This window comes from Triticum aestivum, chromosome 4D, assembly GCF_018294505.1.
Source record: "Triticum aestivum cultivar Chinese Spring chromosome 4D, IWGSC CS RefSeq v2.1, whole genome shotgun sequence".
Taxonomy (NCBI): domain Eukaryota; kingdom Viridiplantae; phylum Streptophyta; class Magnoliopsida; order Poales; family Poaceae; genus Triticum; species Triticum aestivum.
The window spans coordinates 255,017,943-255,038,870 of NC_057805.1; the positions used below are offsets into that span (position 1 = coordinate 255,017,943).

At 44.7% G+C, this 20,928-nt stretch overlaps 1 long non-coding RNA gene across 1 annotated transcript; it reads left to right on the forward strand.

Annotated features, from left to right (window-relative positions):
* The first annotated feature begins 6,569 nt into the window (after nt 1-6,569).
* Nucleotides 6,570-19,964, forward strand: LOC123099893 (uncharacterized). The gene is made up of 3 exons (XR_006448288.1): nt 6,570-6,892; nt 14,781-14,783; nt 19,953-19,964. It is a non-coding gene; the product is annotated as an uncharacterized lncRNA (long non-coding RNA).
* Nucleotides 19,965-20,928: the final 964 nt, after the last annotated feature.

Genomic DNA, 20,928 nt, shown 5'->3' on the forward strand with positions numbered 1-20,928 from the left:
TGTACACCGAAATCATATAGTGGGGATGAAGTATTTAGGATACTAGATTATGTTGCGATTATGTGTGTATCGTTGTTTCTACCACAATAACAATTTATATCTCAAATAAAATTTAAAAATAAATAAGATAATTACATTTTAGAACATATGTACAAGCTTAGGTCATATACACAAGATGGTTGGGAAAATCAATTATTTGTGAGCGCAAAAATTCTGAATCGAATTTTTCTATGGTTTACAAGGTTCATTTAAGTGTTTTTGTTTTTTTTATTACTGTAATTATACTTTTTTTATTGTAAGTCTATGTAATAATGTTATAAAACTGGGAATTCTAATAAATTTTTGCATAGACTATGTCACGTGGAGCCAAAATGAAGCAGGTCCTATCAGCCGCCAATGAAGGACAAAATATCAATGTGAAAAGATTAGCGAGGGCGGAGCGCGCGGGGAGGCAAAATTCTCAGTGCCTTACGCGGGGTGTCAAATTTCGATCGATTTAACCCTGCATCGAACACAAAGACCTAACCCCGTCCCTTCTCCCACTTCGTGCGCCGCCCCCATCCCATCGTCGCCGCCCCGCATCCCTCCTACTCCTCCTCGAGCCTCCTGCATCGCATACTCATAGCAGCGCCGTCCAGATCCGTCAAAGACGGTGAGTCGCCCTTCTCTCATAGCAGGGCCGCCAATCTCTTCGTCCTCGTCCTCATCCACAATAGACGCTGCATGGATCTCCAGAGACGGCGCACTGGTGATGCGGGTCTCGACGAGGCCGGCATCAGTGGCCTTCGTCGAGGCCAAGAACTCATGGAGCTTCAGATCTCCATCAGACCTATCTGTAAGGGAATACGGTTAGTCCAAAGTCATTTTTTGGCTTTTCCATCCGCTGTTGACATAGCTGTAGACTTTCGATCTTTGTTTAACTCCGATGTTAGTGCTGCCGGTATTGTCCTTGGTGGGGTGGCGACAATGCGTTCAGGTCCACTCACGCCTGGCTGCTGCTGCACGTTCAAGCATGAGCAGTCCCGTCGCCGGCATCACAGGACGAGTGGCAGCCTAGAAGCAGTTTCTATCACAGACGACGGGCTCAGATTCTTGTGCATAGAAAAAACATTATGCACGCCATGGATGCGTGTTAATATATTTATAGTCTATATCGTGTGTTGGATGTGGTACTTTTTACATGTTGGAGTAGTACTAATAAGTCTCTAATTAATCCAGCAATTCAGCGTGCGTGCGTAGTGTGTTGTATCTAGCAAGAACCGATCAGTCTGATGGTTAGCTTTCTAACTATTGTGTACGTTGATTCATCGTTAATCAATTAATACAGATGGAGTTTGCTTTGTGCAGGATCATGTCAAAGAGGAATTGCCATCCTTTGTCGTCATCATGGTCGCCCCATGCCGAAAAGTACTCGCGTATGAATGGGGCCAAGTCGGCGAATCGTCATCAGCGAGCTAGAATGTTCGATGGGTTAGTATTGATTGATGCAATCATATATTTCTACAAATGTATATATATCTTCCATGCGACAAGTATCTTCTATTCTGATGATGCTGATTAAGTGTTGTAGGAGATAGTTGCGCAAAAGATGTAAATTTGACATTTAAGGTAGTGATATGTTTTTGTACAGTTTACAATGCCAGATTGCTTGAATTTCTACGACAAGATGGAAATTTGTAAGATGAGATATTAAGGCATGTCTTGGTGTCAATATATGCTAGAAGAAACAGCCTTCTAATTTTCAATAATAATGTAGAAATTAAGGTGTATTGATCTTTTGCTAACATAATTGTGAATATATGGGGTAATTACATGTCACAAATATTCTCTAGTAAAGCCTACACTTTTAATGTTATAGTTGCTGCTCATGTATTAATAATATGGTTAATTGTAATTGGGCTTATGAGCAGAACAAACTAGATGATCTATAACTCTTTGAAGTGCGACTATTTCCAATTGTGCCACTCCATTTAATAAAAAAAATTAGGTAAACTAACATCTCATGTTATGTGTATTACATGCCAGTGCTATAAAAACTTTGGCCATTTGTCCTAAAACTAATCATATGTTTCTTTCCTAACAAGCTTGCTATCATTGGATTTCTAGAAAGTTGAGATCAAACATGGTTGTATTAATATATTGTCTTTTATAAGTTAGAAAGATAATGGTTGCCTTGCATGTAAGTATGCATTATTGCATTTTTTGTGGTTTCATACTAATCTTATACATCCACATTCAGGTTCACTCACATATATTTTCTCAAAAGATAAGGGATGTAAAATATAGAATCTTCCAACTTTCGGAGACAATGTGTCTTTGAAGGGGAAAGTCTAAATGTTGGACAAAGCATATTGGACTACAAAGTTATCCACGCAGCAAGATGAAGTAGCAAGTATGTCAACCCGTCTACTCTGTATTGATTTTTTATTCAGATTACACAAATCCATGCATTTTTTATATAGTCCGAATTCTTAGTTTCAGTCCTTCTAACATTGCATCTATCAGATGTGAGTCTAATTGTTGAGTATCACGGGAGACGAAACAGAACCAATGTATGGAATAGTTATTAAAATCAAGATGCCATCTATCTATCATATTATCACTTTACATGCTACTGTTGTTGTATCATTACATTGATTGGTGCAACAGAAAAAGTGTTTCTTGAATAATCCTACTTACATTGCTCCACTCTTGGACAAGATGAAGAAGGGAAATAGAGTTCATTTGTTATGAAGGATTGAGCAGCTAAAGCTTCTTCCACTATGGGATCTAAGACAACCAATGAACAAGATAATTTTCTCATGTTGTCCTTCCCTATATCTAAGCTCACTTTACATGACTCGTTAACTAGAATTTTTTTTATTTCTTGATTGCAGGATCCAAAGAACTAGTTGGACTGGACTCTACATCATGGACAGTTTAGTCTTCGTAGTTAATTAGGATGGCTAAATTACATTTGAGTTTCATTTGATGGATATTTGCTACGAGAATTATGAATTTTATGAATCTACATATCATACATATGGTTTTGAATATTGTCAATAGTTTCTCGCTACAAAGATTTTACCTGTTGTGATACCTATTTATCACCACCAAGACAAGTCTGTTGCAATTTTTTGTTACGACGACTGGAATATTTGTTGCCATAAGTTAATGCCACAAGTGCAATGGGTTGTGGCAATGCCTAATGCCACGAAAACAAGGATTGTTGCCATAGTTTATTGCCACAAGTGTAGTGGGTCGTGGCAACATGCCTAATGCCACGAAAACAAGGATTGTTGCCATAGTGTATTGCCACAAGTGTAGTGGGTTGTGGCAACATGCCTAATGCCATGAAAACAAGGATTGTTGCCATAGTTTATTGCCACAATTGACTATCGCCACGGAAAAGTAATGCGCCACGAAACGGCTGTCGTTGGCATAGGTTGTTGCCACAAATGTCTATCGCTATGAGATATCAGTCACCACAATTCGTTACATGTTGCATTAAGTCTATCTCCACAAATCAAATTGTGGCATCAGGTGAGTGTTGCCATGGGAAAACATGTGGCAACTTTCTACATGGATGTTGCAATAGCACACATTATTGCCACAATTGCTTTTTTGTGGTAATAACCTATTACCATGCGTCTAGTCGCAACGGCTCCCAACAAATGTCGTTTCGTGGCAATAGGTACTTATTGCCACGAAACAACATGTATTGCAACAAACAATTTTGTTGCAATAGACCCAGATCCTTGTAGTGTGATGGTGTGCCTGCCATCCTGCAATATAGGCCGTCCAATTTATATCTGACGGATAGGAAGGAAACTATGACAATTTTGAAAAAATATACCCACACCCCTCTCCATATTTGCAAATAAGGCATCCCCTTGATCATGTTGATGTTTAGTGGAACGCATGGGCATCTTGCTAGTACTACATATAATATATAGAACATTGATTATAATTTGGGCTAATGTGTGGCTTTTGCAGCTCAGGGCTAAATACTTGTCATAATGTAGGGGGCGGGGCACTATACCTTGTGTGATAAACACGGTGTACGTATGGAATATGGTTTAGATTATGAATATATAGTTAGTACATCAAATGTACTATTATTTGGAATCAACATCAAGTGTATTAAAAAAATTGAATTCGAGTTCATATAGTACACATATTTCATATCTATCTCTATAGTAATCATGCGGTGTGTTGTTAATGTAATACACGAATGATGGTTGAAGTTGGCAACAATCATCATTGTAGATTCTTATTGAAATAGAGAAACGAATTCAAATTCAGTTCCAATTGCAGCGGTAGTATAAACATTTGGTATGCACTAAAATGTTGGTATGAGTAGGTCACATGCATTATACAACCAACGAAAAAATTTAATTGGACATAACATGGATTCATACTCCCTCCTTCCATCTATATAGGGCCTAATGCGTTTTTAAGACCGCCTTTGACTATTGACAAGATTAATAGTACATGACATGCACAATGTCAAAATTATATCATTGAAAGCTCCTTTCACACACAAATTTAACGGTGTGCTTTGTGTAAGTTGCATGCCATATATTATTGCTCTAATATTTTGTCAAAGTTAGCGTCGAAAAGCGCATTAGGCACTATATAGGTGGACGGAGGGAGTAGCTTTGAATAGCATTTGTATAGTAAAACGAGACAAGACTCTCTCTTTGGGTGGTGTGAATAGTTTTATTTTTTCGTTTTTTTGTTGAGGGAAGTGCGAATTGATTTGGTACGTCCAACTACAATATTACACGTTAGGCTTGTCCCTAAAATTCAACCCGCGCCTTGTTATATCCCGAAAATTCAGATACCATGCTCCCAAAACTGGCCTTCACAACCCGCGCCTTACTATCCCGAAATTACAATGCGCGCGAAAACTCCCTCCAGCTACCAAATCCCGACACGCGAAATCCCCCTTCTAACCCTGAGCCGAAAGGGCTGCTAGTTCAAATTGGTGGGGGTACTTTTGTAACACACCCTACATTTTGGACAAGCGCGTCCCTAAGTCATGGTTGCCCCTCCCATCGCCTCCTTTTCGCCATTCGAAATCCCAGGCCGCCATAACCTCTCCGCTCCAGCCGTGAAACCCCACCCTCCTTCGTCCGCCACCTCACCGCTGCCCAGTCGGAGCCTCTTCCCCGAGGACGTCGTCCACCGCAACAGCTCGACGTACCTCATCCACCTCCCCGGATGAGGATCTGTCGTCATCCCGTCGTCCCGCCGGTTCAGCCGCCCTGTCCTCCACCTCCTAGGAGCTGCTCCGACGATCGTCTCGTCTATCGCGGCTGCTCCATCCCCACAGCGCCGCCTTAACCTACTCCACCGGAACCGCAGCATCCTCACCGACTCCTCGGACAAAGCCGAGGCCTACTCGGTGCCACCAAAGAGGTTGTACACTCATCGCATCACACCTTCTCCTTAACTTGACCTCCCGGCGCCGACGGTGCTCCATCCCGCACCCCCATGGAGCGGCTACCTCGAAGCCGGCGCCGCGGGCGACATCTCCACGGCGGCTCTCCCCCAGTGTGAGGCCCCTTTGGCGGCGGAATCCATACCAGCCGGATCTGCTGCTGCTGCTCCGGCTCTCGCTCGCTCGCTCGCGCTGCTGCTGCTTCGGCTCTCGCTCGCTCGCTTGCCCAGCTGCTGCTGCTCCGGCTCTCGCTCGCTCGCTCACGCTGCTACTACTGCTCCGGCTCTTACTCGCTCACGCTGCTGCTGCTGCTCCGGTTCTCGCTCGCTTGCTCGCGCTGCTGCTGCTCTTCCCCTCGCTCGTGTTGCTGCTCTGCTCCGATTTAGCTATGCTTCAGTCGACTGAATCGACTTTTGGGTCAGTCGATTTTCAGGGGGGGGGGGCTCGCCGGAGTTAAGGAAGAACCACCCGCAGCGGGGAGGGGGGCTCGCCGGAGAGGTACCCCACTATCTATCTTACGGTTTAGGTTGGGGGGCGATGGTCGCTGGCGGTTGGGGGGGGCGGTGGTGGGGCGGTGGCATGGGGATCGCTGGAGAAAAAGCTCGGCGCGTCGGGGGGTGTGGGGAGGGGAGGGCTAGAGGGCTGGCCAGGGCGGCGGCGGACCGGCGGTGGGGAGTTGTTTCGGGGCGGCGGTGGGGAGTTGTTTCAGGGCGGCGAGGCAGCGTAGGGCCCGGTGGTTCGCCCGGTGGTGGCTGGCGGCTCTGGGGGGTGCAGGTTGAAGATGAACTTCGGGCCCTCACTAAACTACATGTCAAGTGCCTCTCTGCTACCATTGCGTTCATTTTTGACAGTAATATTTAGATTCGACAGTAAATTCAGTTTCGACAGTTAAGTTCAGAGCCAACAGTTTTTACCTCATCTGTTGTAGTCAGGTGGTTTTTGGTGATGTAAATTTTACATCATCTATTGGAGATGCTATTAGAATCCCACTCAAGATTAACAATGTCTGTCTTGTGCTGCTTCAGCCTTGACATCTTACGGCTCACCGGAGCTGCTCCAACGACAGAACGATCCATCACAACAGAGCAGTGCCCAACAACAGAGTTGGATCAGAATAAGGAATAAAAGTCAATTCGTTCAAAATGAGACAAAGAAAAGAGTTTAACGACGACTCAAAATTTTTGGAAGGATTTTTCCTTCGAAGTTTGTCAGGCGAAATTAGCCCACTTGAGTCATGAGTATAAATGAAATTTGTTTTTTCTGTAAGGAAATTAATGCACGTCATAGTCTAATTTCTATTATTATCGACAGAAATTCGAATCATTTTCTCGAGCCGTATGAGGAGAAAACCTCCTATACGTTTCTAGGGGGGCGTTGTTTATCTACATCTATCCCAATAAGCTGTCTATCGAATCATTGCAATTGATGTTCGATCTCGAAGAGAAGGAAGAGATCTTCAAAAAGTAGGTTTTTATGATCCGATAAAGAATCAAACTTGTTTAAATGTTCTAGCAGCCACCTCTGTCTCAACTTCTTTAGCGACCAACCCAATGATGCTGAGGTCGACACGGCTACGGCAAAGAAGTTGTACACTTGTTGCATCACTTATTACTCTACATTCATGTCGATCCATTAGGGCTATTGTGGTTCAACGGAAAAACATAGCAATAGGAAATTTTCCTATGGCACTCTACTACTCAATTATTCATGCATTTTGTTGAAAGGAATGGAGCAAAACATCCACCTGGACCTACTTTTCTAAATCCTATGCATGAAAACAAGACCAAGTGCATTAGTGGCAGAATAACATTCTAACTATACACGCTTTCATATGGTTTCACTTTATTGATGTTCAAACTTGAGTTCGAAATTAGTTGCGGGGCACATATCGAGGCAGCAATGAATATTATCTTTGTCTAATATCTGGTTCACCTAGGGTATGCCTATGTTGTTCATCTTGGGTGGGAAACAAATAGTAAAGCAATCATCATCTGTCTTTTTATTAAATTAAAGCAATCATCAGCCTGCTATCATTATTTTTGGATCCAGCCACTGGTTGTTACCATCACTCTAGATTTCTGCATGCTCTCCTTACATAATCTCACCATATTTTTTCGTATGCATGTCAGATATTGTACACAGTCATGCTGAACATGTAGAGACAAAGAGAAGAGTATTGCGCAACAATACAATGTCATGCAGACATCGCTCCATGGTGGGTTCAATGGGAAACCCTCCCCCCTCTCCGGATTGTAATCCAAAGGAAGGTATCTATTCTGAGGTGGATTCAGACGCAGCTGACCACTCCTATTTACCCCCCAAGGTGTTTGCTCTACCTTGGCATGAGGATGCTAGTCATATCATGCATATGTTGCCTTGCAGTGCCTACTTTTGACATCATATATGTCATCTGCTTAGTTTAGACATGTTCTGTAATGCCACCTGTTTAGTTTCTATATCATATATGGGAATTATGCAGTCTCATGTCTTTTAGCCAGCCATAATATATGTGAAATGTGCAATGCCATCATGTTTAATGAGACATCATATATTTGAATGATATCTTGCCCATCCTTTTCTTCATTACATTTCCATTTGTCGACAATGTTTGTACATTAAACTACTCTTCCCGTGAATCAGCCATTTGGGTGGGAGATGGAAAAAATCTGGAGTGAAAACAAGGCCTTCAGAGCAGACAGTGCTACCTGTCGAAGCAGATCTTTTGTTGGGTTCTGATAGCTCCTCAGAGATGGATTCAGAGACAGATGACCAGTCCTATTCCGCCACCGCATAGTTATACTGCTCATATCATGCATATGGTGTCTTGCATTGCATAGTTTAGACATCATATACACAATATTCAACACCATGTTCTTAGTTCAGACATCATATCGAATGCCCTCTGTTTCGCATATAAATCACATAAGTGAATTAAATCATGCGATCCTGATTACTTAGATAACATGTATGTGAATTATGTCATGCGATCCTGTTTAGTTATTCATCATATCTTTGAATTATGATATGCTATGCTATCCAGTTTAGATAGACATCATATATGTGAAATTATGTCAGGCTATCCGTTTTAGTTAAACAATATACATGTCAACTATTTCATGCCCTCTTTTTTCCACACTATCTATTGCATCCGTCTCTCATACAATGTCTGTACATTCAACTATGTTTCCTGTTTATCAACCATTTGAATTGGAGCGGGTGATGCCAGTATCTAGCGGAGTAAAAACACGGTCTTCGAATAAAACAGTGCTACCTCTTGGTGGAGATAGCACCCTGGTTGTACATGCACGAGAACCAGCCCTACCACACATAACCCAGACTCTCGCAGATTGTACCCCTACTGTGATGGTCAGAGAACCAGCTTCACCCAATCTAACCCCAACCCCAGCAGATAGTAACCCAGTTCCTGTTGACACAGCACCATCTCCACCACAGAGCTCCCAAACAAGAGCAGTTAGTAAGGCAGCTCCAGTGCCCAAAGGGCCAGTACTACCACGGCGAACCCCAACTCCACCAGTTAGTATGCCTATTCCTGTGGAGGAAGCACAACCAGCCAGTCGTAGTTTAGCATCTATCGCATTTGATGTTGTTAAATCCTATGTGCGTATCTTCCCATCTTGGAAATATTATACTGAAGATGAAGGAAAATGCCAGTTGCAGGTGTTTGTCCAGGAGTTATGCGTAAGTAATGTTATTCATGGCAATTACTTTGCTTTGTCCCATACGTTCTACCTCCATGATGGTTATAATACAACAAATTTTCCCATTTTTCTCTATAGAGAAGGACCGATTTGGAAACTCAGGATGAGGTAACCTGTGCTAATACCTCTGCTATCTTCAAGAATGCTTGGTGGCAGTATCGGAATTACCTGAAGAAAACGTACTTCACTGGCAAAGAAACTCATCAAATTCCCTTACGTTCTCCTGAGACACATTTACTGGACGATGACTGGGAATGCCTTGTTCTGTACTGGTCCAGAACCAAGAATGTGGTAAGGTCTATGAGCTCATTTTTTTAAGTACTATATTCTTGTGTCTTACTGTACTCTGTTCATGTAGAACAAGTGCTTAAACCTGAAGAACAACTGTTCTAATTTAAGATTCCATTGCTATCGTGCATACTGCTTTGCTCATGTATCACTGTATTTACTCATACAAACTTATTTTAAAATTGAAGGATCCAATCGAAACTCCAATGGCACAGCAGGTATGTTCACGCATGTTTCTTTAACAGGTTTGCTCTTATCAATAGCTCTGTTTATTTCAATTTCAATTGTGTATACAGTTGACTTCTCATATCATGCACATTACTAGCATCACAACAGAGCCAATAGTGTTGTTGTACATGTAGACCCGTCGTACCCATCTGAAATCTTGTTGTGCCGTGTAGTTTCCCACGGTTTGTATTCTTTCACTGCTGCTTTGTCTTGAACTGATATGATTTGAACCGTGTCTCTATTTTGATTTGGCAAGACAATGCAGTGACCAGAGGACATAGATATATGTTTGTTTGATGCTTTTATTATGTACTAGTACTTGGCAAAAGAAGACTTAGTAGTTTAATCCTGTCCACCTTACTAATGAACTGGTTCGCCGTAATGAGTTTCATATACTAGTACACGCTAAACCTGTAATGTGTCTGCTTGTTTCTTCTTTTAGAATGCTGACAGAATATTGGGGAAGAGTGCCTTATTAAGCAATGGTAAAGGAAGTAATGCAGATAAGGTTCAGGATAGTTAGATATCCTTGTTGGTCTCCAACAAAGCTGATAAAACAGCTAAGGAAGACTATCTTGAAGACAGTGAGACAGCCCCGAAGTCCTGTCTTGGTTTAGTGTTCGAGTTATTGGCCACTACCGCTTGCACAAGCTATTCAAACTCACTATCCGAATCAGTTCAGTTTCTTGAGTCTCAACTACAAGCTGAAAGACATCAATCAGCTGTGCTGCGACAATAAGCGGAAGGACTGCGGAAGTCCCTGGAGCATTCAGATGCATACTTTCTGGTGCAACAGCAAGCCCTGGAGGATTTTAGTGCCAAACAGGACAAAGCTATAAGCTTGCTAAACTTATTGCCAGCATGGTGGATACCCAGGATAACGTTTCTTGAGCTCTTCTGAAGTTGTTTCAGTTATGCTTTTGTTTTGCTGCCGCGTTTATTTGCACTGGTGGCCAATTTTGACGGCCAGTATATGTAATATGCTGCTTTGTTCCCTATATTTGCACTGGTGGCGAACTTTGATGCCTAGTGGATGTAATATGTGTAATAGCTGTAATAGGCTAGCTTTAGCTGCTTGCTTATTTCTTTCCTTATTGTCTTGTTTAGTTGTTTGCTTGTAGTCACTGCAGTTCTTTTTCTGCATTTTTCTAGTGGCCACAATAACCTACTTTTGGTAACTAGGCCACAATAATCATGGCAACACACGGACTGTTGTAACCATGGGCCTCCTGCGGGCCGTAGGATCCATGGGCCTTCTACGGGCCGTACGATCCATGGACTTTCTACGGGCCTTATGACCCATGGGCCTTCTATGAGCCGTAGGGTCCATTGGTCTTCTACGGGTCGTACGATCCATGGGCCTTCAACGGGGCGTATAATCATTTCACCAAACATGGGCCATACTATTCGTGGACAATAATGGGCCGTTAATAGGCCGTATTTGATAACGCTATGAAAACAGCCCCACGGGTTAATGGGCCACAAACGGGCCCAATGTAAACACGGGCTGAATTTGGCCCACAAACGGAACAAGCCAGTAACGGACCGTAACTAACCGAATTCTAGAAATGAGCCCAAGAATAAATGGGCCCTTAGAAGGCCGAAAGTTAACACAGGCTGGAAACCGCCGACGGAATAATGGGTTGTTAATGGGTATAAAGCGATACACTTTTCATTATGGGTCAGTTTCATCTCGGGCCTTTATTGGGCCCAGAGTTACGAAGGGCCTCATATGGGCCGAAAGACATCATGGGCCATACATGGGCCAGAAGTAACAATGGGCTGGAATCATATTGGACGGCCCAGATGAAGCTACTGGGCTTAATTCCGATAGGCCGTAGGGAGTTAGCGGGCCGTAAATGGGCGATATACGAACATGCCGTTAACAGGCTTTCCCTGGGCCGGCCCGTTACCTTTTGACCAAGTCAAACGGGCCGGCCTTTTCACCAAAATGGGCCTCTGTTGGGCCGTGCCACGTGTCGACGTATCATAGGCGCCTCCTGTCCAATGAGTGGATGACATCTGTCCCAACGGTGAGCCAACACGTGTTTCCTCTGGCCAATGAGAATTTTACATGTGGAAAATCCCCATTGGTCCGGGCTGTTAACGGGTTATCAGATCCAAAACCGGCCCCGATAGCTTAACAGCGACCTGTTACGGTGGATGCCACGTGTCAGTCACCCTTGACGAAAACACTTCTATGACGCGTGATTTATCGTCATGGAAGTGGACACTTCCGTGATGATAATTTTGGTAATGTCATGGAACACTTCTATGACAGCACAAGTATGGCTATCTTGATTCTGTCATAAAATTGTCATGGATGTACATACATGACAGAAAACGTGACCTACTGTGACAAACACGTATCATCATGGAAGTGTCTTTTTCTTGTAGTGAACAAAACATGATGAGCACTAAGACTCCATGGGTGTTAGAATCATTACAATGTAATCTAGATTATTGACTCTAGTGCAAGTGGGAGACTGAAGGGAATATGCCCTAGAGGCAATAATAAAGTTGTTATTTTATATTTCCTTATTCATGATAAGTGTTTATTATCCATGCTAGAATTGTATTAACGGGAAACTTGATACATGTGTGGGTACATAAACAAAACACCGTGTCCCTAGTAAGCCTCTACTAGAGTAGCTCGTTAATCAAAGATGGTTAAGTTTCCTAACCATAGACATGTGTTGTCATTTGATGAACATGATCACATCACTAGGAGAATGATGTGATGGACATGACCCATCCGTTAGCTTAGCATATTGATCGTTCAGTTTTATTGCTATAGCTTTCTTCATGTCATATACATATTCCTTTAACTATGAGATTATTTAACTCCCGGATACCAGAGGAATACCTTGTGTTCTATCAAACATCACAATGTAACTGGGTGATTATAAAGATGCTCTACAGGTATCTCCGAAGGTGTTTGTTGGGTTGGCGTAGATTGAGATTAGGATTTGTCACTCCTAGTATCGGAGAGGTATCTCTGGGCCCTCGTGATAATGCACATCATAAGAAGCCTTGCAAGCAATGTGACTAATGAGTTAGTTGCGGGATGTATTACAGAACGAGTAAAGAGACTTGCCGGTAACGAGATTGAACTAGGTATGAAGATACCAACGATCGAATCTCGGGGAAGTAACATACCGATGACAAAGGGAATAACGTAAGTTGTCATTACGGTACGACCGATAAAGATCTTCGTAGAATATGTGGGAACCAATATGAGCATCCAGGTTCCGCTATTGGTTATTGACCGGAGAGGTGTCTCGGTCATGTCTACATAGTTCTCGAACCCGTAGGGTCCGCACGCTTAACGTTTGATGACGATTTTGTATTATATGAATTATGTGCACTACTAGGAAAAACCTTATACACAGAATCTTAGCAACAGCGTGGTTTAAAAACAGACACTACTGCTAATTAGCAGTAGCGAGCTTCAGGAAACCGCGCTACTAATAGCCAGTAGCAGTAGCGCTCTAGGTGAAACAAGCACTACTACTATAATTGCCACGGCGTTGCCTCCAGGCAAGATATAGTAGTAGCGCCCTTCTTCTGGGCGCGCTACTGCTAAAGTACTTAGTAGCAGCGTTTTTCTTCAAAACTCGCTGCTGCTAAGTATCACCCCCTTGCAACTAATTAAGTTTAGTCCCATACTGCTAAGCGAACAAGGTGTTTACCACCTTAAATATGTTACTTCTCAAACTATCTCGAGCACTTGGTCTTCATTGAACTATATGTGTAGGATTTGTGGCTGCAATATGAATCTTCGCATGTGCCTATACAAGTACGGTGAGGATTCATGTTGACTATTTAGATTCTACACAAAAAGATCAATGATGACCAATGTATATTTTTGATGTTTTTACATGCTTAGACTTAGCAGTAGCGTTTTTTAGGACAAACCGCTACTGATGTTGGGCTTAGCAGTAGCGCGCTCCTGTACCCGCGCTACTGCTAAAGCAAAACAAAACACGCGGCCCGGTCGGCCCCCAGCACGCTCATCTCTCAATCGTCCCCCTCCGCCCGACGCCGGCAGCTGCGGTTAGGGTTTCTCCTCTGCCACCGCTGCCGTAGGTAATGCTCCTCCCCCCTCTCACCGCCCGTCCGCTGCTCCTCCACCCTGTCACCGCCCACTCTGTAGCTGCCCGCGAGCTCTGGCCGGGCGCCTTTGGCCGACCGCCCTTGATCCGCTCGCCGGCCGCTGTCGTCGCCCCCTCTCATAGGAAAGTCACCGGCCTTCCCCTCGTCAGCACCCCCGACCGAGGTCACCATGTCATCCCTCCTCCTCGACAGCACCCCCGAGGGCTGCCCTACCTAGATGCAGCGAGGGCTTACGAATTTCATATGGATAACTAGATGCTTTTGTTTTTCTGTAATAAGTTATTTTTTGCAAAATGTAGGTGCCAATTTAGTTGAAATGCTTTGGTAGGTGGTACCGTGATCTGCTAGATATTGGTTTTGATACAAGTATTTAGTTTGCAAGTGCTAAGTTAATCCCAATTAAATTTGCCACTTGTTTTTTAATCAGTTATCTTAGGCAATAGGGGCCAAATTAGATGAAATGTGTCTTGGTAGGTGGTACCTTGATTTGGTAGGTAACTTATTACAGATCTTAGGATTATACCTTTGGTAGGGGCCAAATAGATTTTTCGACAATAGGTGCCACTGAAATGCTTTCATAGGTGATACCTTGTCATCTTGTATGTTACTAGATCTTAGGATTATAATTGTCCATCAAATTGCTTCTCCCAGAAGAATCTCTTCATCAAATTGAGAGCTTGTTGTTAACTTTTTGGGATCGGTTTCCACTATGAAAATATAACTGAAGAAGAACCAAAAATATCACATGCTACTGTTTTTCTTTCCTGTGAAGTGTATCGTTAATCCTTTGATCATATTGCTCTAGGAAAATGGCGCCACCACCACCACCATGTCGACTGTGCATGTCAAGGTGCGCGAGCAGCCTTGCAACTGGCAAGTTGTTCGTCATCTACTTCCAGCCGAGTATTCATCATGCGGCGGTAAGAAATTAGATGAAATGTAACAACTATTTTATTTTTAGTGTTGGCATTACTGCATTGTGTCATTTTGCTTTTTTTACACAGATCGTCCCATGCAATGTGAGGTTGAAATTCAACAAGCTGACAGGAGACACTATGACATTTGAGGCTCCTGGGGGCCGTACACTATGGAGGCCGAGAAAGGACGCAATATGTCGCAGATTGGAGGAGATGGATGGGCCCATTTCCTCGCCCACATGCGTCTTACTAGTGGTGAGTTGATCAGCTTCTCCTTGAGAGCAGAAAGACCCAAGCTGGCTGTCATTTATATCAACCTGGTGGAAGATGATGAAGATGACAAAGATGATGAAGATGACAAAGATGATGAAGATGACGAAGATGATGAAGATAATGAGGACCCACTCGATGAATATGATGAGAACCCACTTCATGAAGCCATCGTAGCTCACAGAATGAGGCTGAGCAAGGAGGAGGTGTGCAACCTATGGGACATAATTCCGCCACATAATAACTTTGTCGGGGTGCCATTCGTGACCCGCCTGACAAGTACCATGGTCGATCGGGATGAAATGGTATGTTATACTGACTGTAGTAATTTGATGATATATATATGCTTTATTGTTATACTTACAAATGCAAATTATCCGATGATATGCTTAGTGAATCTGATGATATGCTTAGTGTAGAGTCCAATGATATGCTGTGTGGAATCTAGTCGATGATATGCTTTAGTGTAGAGTCTGATCACATGCTTATTAGTGTAGAATCCAAGGAACTATTAATAGTGTAGATAATCCATATGTACTTATTAGTAGAATTAATGCTTAATTAGTACAAATGTGTAGTACTGTGTCTTTTGATAGTGTAGAAATCTATACTTAATAGAAATATATTTGCAAGAGTATGTGCGAGGCTATTTATTAATTGATATGTTTTTCTTATTCAGGAATTTCCAAAGAACCTATATGTGAGTTGTGGTATCAAGCCTGATGAAGAAGTCTCAGCTGGACTATGCCTTACCGCAAGGGGCTCCGTCACTACCTGTACTTACTGCATGGACACAGACGGTCGCACACACTTAAACTCGGTTGGGTGGAAGAGATTCCTCATTGGCAAGAATCTTCGTGTTGGACAGGCCATCCTAATTACTATCAGAAACACCCATAGCCCAGGCTTGAGGATGATGATCGTCGTCGATATCATCTAGAACTACATATGTGTGAGGCTATATCATCTAGAACTACATATGATGATCGTCGTCGATATCATGTAGAACTACATATGATGATCGTCGTCGATATCATCTAGAACTACATATGATGATCATCGTCGATATCACCTAGTACTGCTTGAGGATGCATGTTGAGTATATATGAAATTGTTATTTAGTACTCCCTCCGTTCCAAATTACTCATCGTGGTTTTAGTTCAAATTTGAACTAAAACCACGAAAAGTAATTTGGAACCGAGGGAGTACTACCTAGTACCTATAATGCTTTATGAAATTGATATCTAGTAGTACCTAGTATCTGGAAATTGCAATTTATTGAAGCTGAAACGGGGTAGGAAGCCGGGGGAAATGATGAAAGATATAGCAGTAGCGCGGGGCTAGGAAATCGCTACAGCTAATTAATAGTAGCGCATTCCGGAAAAGCGCTGCTGATATAGTCAATAGTAGTAGCGCGGGTATAGACCGCGCTACTACTTACAGTTAGATGTAGCGCCGTAGTAGTAGCGCGGCTGCCCGCGCTGCTGATAGCCTCAAAACCCGCGCTTCTACTAGGGTTTTCCCTAGCAGTGGTGATTTGGTGACCAAATGTTGTTCGGAGTCCCGGATGAGATCATGGACATGACGAGGAGTCTCGAAATGGTCGAGAAGTAAAGATTCATGTATAGGATGTTAGTATTCGGACACCGGAAGTGTACCGGGGGTATCGGGTACATATCGGGGCACCGGAAGGGGTTCCGGGCACCCCGGCAAACTATATGGGCCTAATGGGCCAAGAGAGGGACAGACCAGCCCTTAAGGGGCTGGTGCGCCCCCCTTTAGGCCGAAATAGGAGGAGAAGGAAAGGAGGGAAGGGAGCAGGAAAGGGGAGGATTCGGCCTCCCCCTTTCCTTCCCTTCCACCCTCTCTTTCCTCCCCCCTCCGATACTTATGGAAGGGGGGAGGCCGACTTGGAGGAGGCGCCCAAGTAGGATCCCTCCTACTTGGGGTGCCCCTTGCTGCTCCCCTCCCTCTCCCACCTATATATATGTGGGGGGGGGGGGGGTGGACCGCTATAACACACAACATTGATTCCTAGCCATGTGCGGTGCCTTCCTCCATAGTCTTCATAGTGCTTAGGCAAAGCCCTGCGTGGATCACTTCACCATCATCGTCACCATGCCATCGTGCTGACAGAACTCTCCCTCGACACTTTGCTGGATCAAGAGTTTGAGGGATGTCATCGAGCTGACCGTGTGCAGAACTCGGAGGTGCCGTACGTTCGGTGCTTGATCGGTCGGAATGAGAAGAAGTTCGACTACACAAACCGCGTTGTCAAACGCTTCCGCTTTCGGTCTATGAGGGTACGTGGACACACTCTTCCCGTCTCCTTGCTATGCATCTCCTAGATAGATCTTGCGTGAGCGTAGGATTCTTTTCGAAATTGCATGCTACATTTCCCAACACAAAGTAAGGATATGAATATGCTGCATTGAGATTCTCACTTTGCCAATACCGATCCTCGGATTTGCGCCTAGGGGGTGATCTTGACGCCTTTGAAATACTTGGTCGGTAAGCAATTTTCTCCTCAATTATCTTTTGATATTTTTCCAATAGTTGCGCGAAAGTGACTTTCGGCCTTTTACCTTTGTGCTTACCTCGGCCTTTGCTTGCATCGATCTTTGGATTTTCTTGTTGCCCCCCAGTATTTGGCGTCTTCATTGCAACTTTGATGCAATTTTTGCCCTCAAGAGTATTATCATTGTGCTCTTGAACAACTTTCTTACTTGAAAGCTTGATCCCAATATCTACAGTTTCTACCTTCTTATCACTTAATGAATCAGGTTGAAGAAGCCGATGCAAAAACTTTTTGCCATCAAGACCAATCAGAACATACTGGTAATCCTTTGGTGTTTCAACAAATCTCATTGTACTTTATCAATGGCCGATTTAACTATTTGATGGAACATATTGCAATCTGATAACCCACAAGTATAGGGGATCAATTGTAGCCTCTTTCGATAAGTAAGAGTGTCGAACCCAACGAGGAGCTAAAGGTAGAACAAATATTCCCTCAAGTTTTATCGACCACCGATACAACAATACGCACGCTTAACGTTCGCTTTACCTAAAACAAGTATGAAACTAGAAGTACTTTGTAGGTGTTGTGGGATAGGTTTGCAAGATAATAAAGAGCATGTAAATAAAATCTAGGGGCTGTTTAGGTAAAGACACAATTAAGTTAGTATAGCATGTGTGGAAAAGTGGTGGTAGGAGTAGCGAAATTGTCCCTAAGAAATTGACTACTTTACTAGACCGATAGCAAGTTTTATGTGGGAGAGGCAATTGCTAGCATGTCATCCCTGACTTGGAATTCTATGCACTTATGATTGGAACTATTAGCAAGCATCCGCAACTACTAACGTTCATTAAGGTAAAACCCAACCATAGCATTAAGATATATTGGTCCCCCTTCAATCCCGTATGCATCAATTTCTATGCTAGGTTGAAGCTTCTGTCACTCTAACCCTATGGTGTGATCCACGCGCACGCTCATATGATGGGCACCGAAGGACAGTAACATAACCACAAGAAAATTAAACCAATCATAGCAAATTCACCAATTACCGATAGGACAATGAAAATCTACTCAGACATCATAGGATGGCAACACATCATTGGATAATAATATGAAGCATAAAGCACCATGTTCAAGTAGAGGGTACAGCAGGTTGCGGGAGAGTGGACCGCTGTAGATAGATGGGGGAAGGTGATGGAGATGTTGGTGAAGGTGACGGAGGTGTTGGTGTAGATTGCGGTGACGATGATGGCCCCGGCGGCGTTCCGGCGCCACCGGAAGAGAGGGGGAGAGGGGTGATGGGGACATAGACCTAGGGTAGGGCAATAGGCCTGACCTATACGTCCTACCTAAGGTCCTTGTCCTAGAAGCAAAGAAGTTCAAGAGCAAATAGAGAGGGCTCAACAAAGGTGTCGAGTGCAATCCACTCGACCTACCATTCACTCGGAGATCTCTCCTTATTTAAGTCACTCGACCACTCAACCACTCGACGCGCACAAGACCTAAAGCCACTCTGCGCAGCAACGGTCGGACGTTTACTCATAGACTTAATGATCATTTATAGCACTTTATTATTGACGTTACCTGTAATGCTCTCACTTTATGTACATTGAATCCTGTGTAACGGAGGGGAGCTGGGGTCCTGACACACTCTATATAAGCCACCCCCCTCCTCTGAGACAAGGGTTCGCACCCCCTGTAACACAGACACGCATATAATCTAGTCGACCGCCTTCGGGCTCCGAGACGTAGGGCTGTTACTTCCTCCGAGAAGGGCTTGAACTCGTAAAACTCTTGCGTACAACTTCTCCATAGCTAAGATCTTGCCTCTACATCCCTACCCCCCATTCTACTGTCAGACTTAGAACCACGACAGTTGGCGCCCACCGTGGGGCAGGTGTCTTAGCGACTTGTTGGAGAAGTTGCGATTTTTCCGATCCCCGTCAGCATGGTTTCAGGCGAAGGATTGGCCGAGGGCCGCGATCCATTTTGGCACGCTCGTGTTCGTGGCCAATGACTCCGCTTGGCTCCAAGAAGCTCCACTCGACGTCGAGGCGCTCCCCGTCCGCGGGGCAACGCACTTTTGCGCGTACGTCCGCGGTGTCCTCCTGCGGTAGCCGTTGACTCAGTATCGGTCGGCTCCGGTGGCGTCTTCACTCCCCGCTGTCCACCGGCACAAGCGTTCCGGTCGGTCGAGGCTCCAGCGGTGGGTGAGGCACGCGGTGGCTCGCCAACCGGCCACCCCCCAAGTCGCGGCAATCGAGCCCGACGAAACTCTCTATGGCCTGTTCGACTGGCTCCGTTGAGACTGCGTCTGAGTGCGACAGCAGTGACCTCGCGGCGGAAGTCCTGATGGTCAACGGACCGCGCAGTCCTCCTGGCTTCCCCCGCGAGGATGGTGGCGACGGCGGAGGCGATCCGTCATGTGCCCACGAGGAGTACCGCCCCGAGCCCCTCTCTTCGCAGCAGAGGGAAGAGCTTCGCCGCTGCAACATGGATGCACTTTACACTCCTATCATTGGAGAAACTCCCGAGGCCCGGGCCTTGGAGGAGGTGCGCCTGGCCAACTTGGCTGAGCGCACTCGACTGGAGAATCTCCAGCACGCACTCGACGAGCGTGCTCGGCAGCGGATTCCTGAGTCCAGTCCACGACAACTTTTTCCGCCTCCTACTTAGGTATACCGAACTCTGATTTAGAATCTCACAGCTGCAGCCCGAATAGCAGAGTCGATCCAGCCCTCCGAGTCAGAAGCTGGCAGAGGTTTGATGCAGATCAGGGCTTTACTCCGGGCAGCAGGAGAACAAAACACAATAGTATCTCAGTCGCGGAATAGGATCCATAGCAGATCCGTGGTAGCAGACACAGTCTAGTCGGCTCACAGTCCAAGATCGCCCCCGAGGCATGAGGGACATGGAGACCGACGAGATCTGTACAGAAACCGTGAGCAGTATGATCACTGACTCGACCACGATGATCGTCGCTGAGTGCCCATGCCTCCCCCAAGGAGTGGGTCATTCGCACCTCAGCAACACGATGACAGGCGCCCTCACAGTGGTGGGCGAAGGACTCCAGTCGACCCCCAGGAGCCAGGCTTTGACACGAGATCCATTCTCGTTCAAGGTCTGGTTGATAGGAACAGAGCACACAGAGATGGCCACGATAGAGATTACCCGACCGGCAGCAGGGTGCATGTTTCAGGTCCCGAGTGTTTGAGCAGAGCCATCAGAGCATCAGTGATTCCTCCCAACTTCAGGTTGGCGACTGGAGTCAGCAAATTCACTGGTGAGTCCAAGCCTGACACTTGGCTTGAGGACTACCGAGTGGCTATGCAGATTGGTGGTGGCAATGACGAAGTGGCCATGAAGCACCTACCTCTGATGTTAGAGGGTTCGGCCAGAGCGTGGTTGAATCAGTTAGCACCTGGCAGTATTTATAGTTGGGAAGAG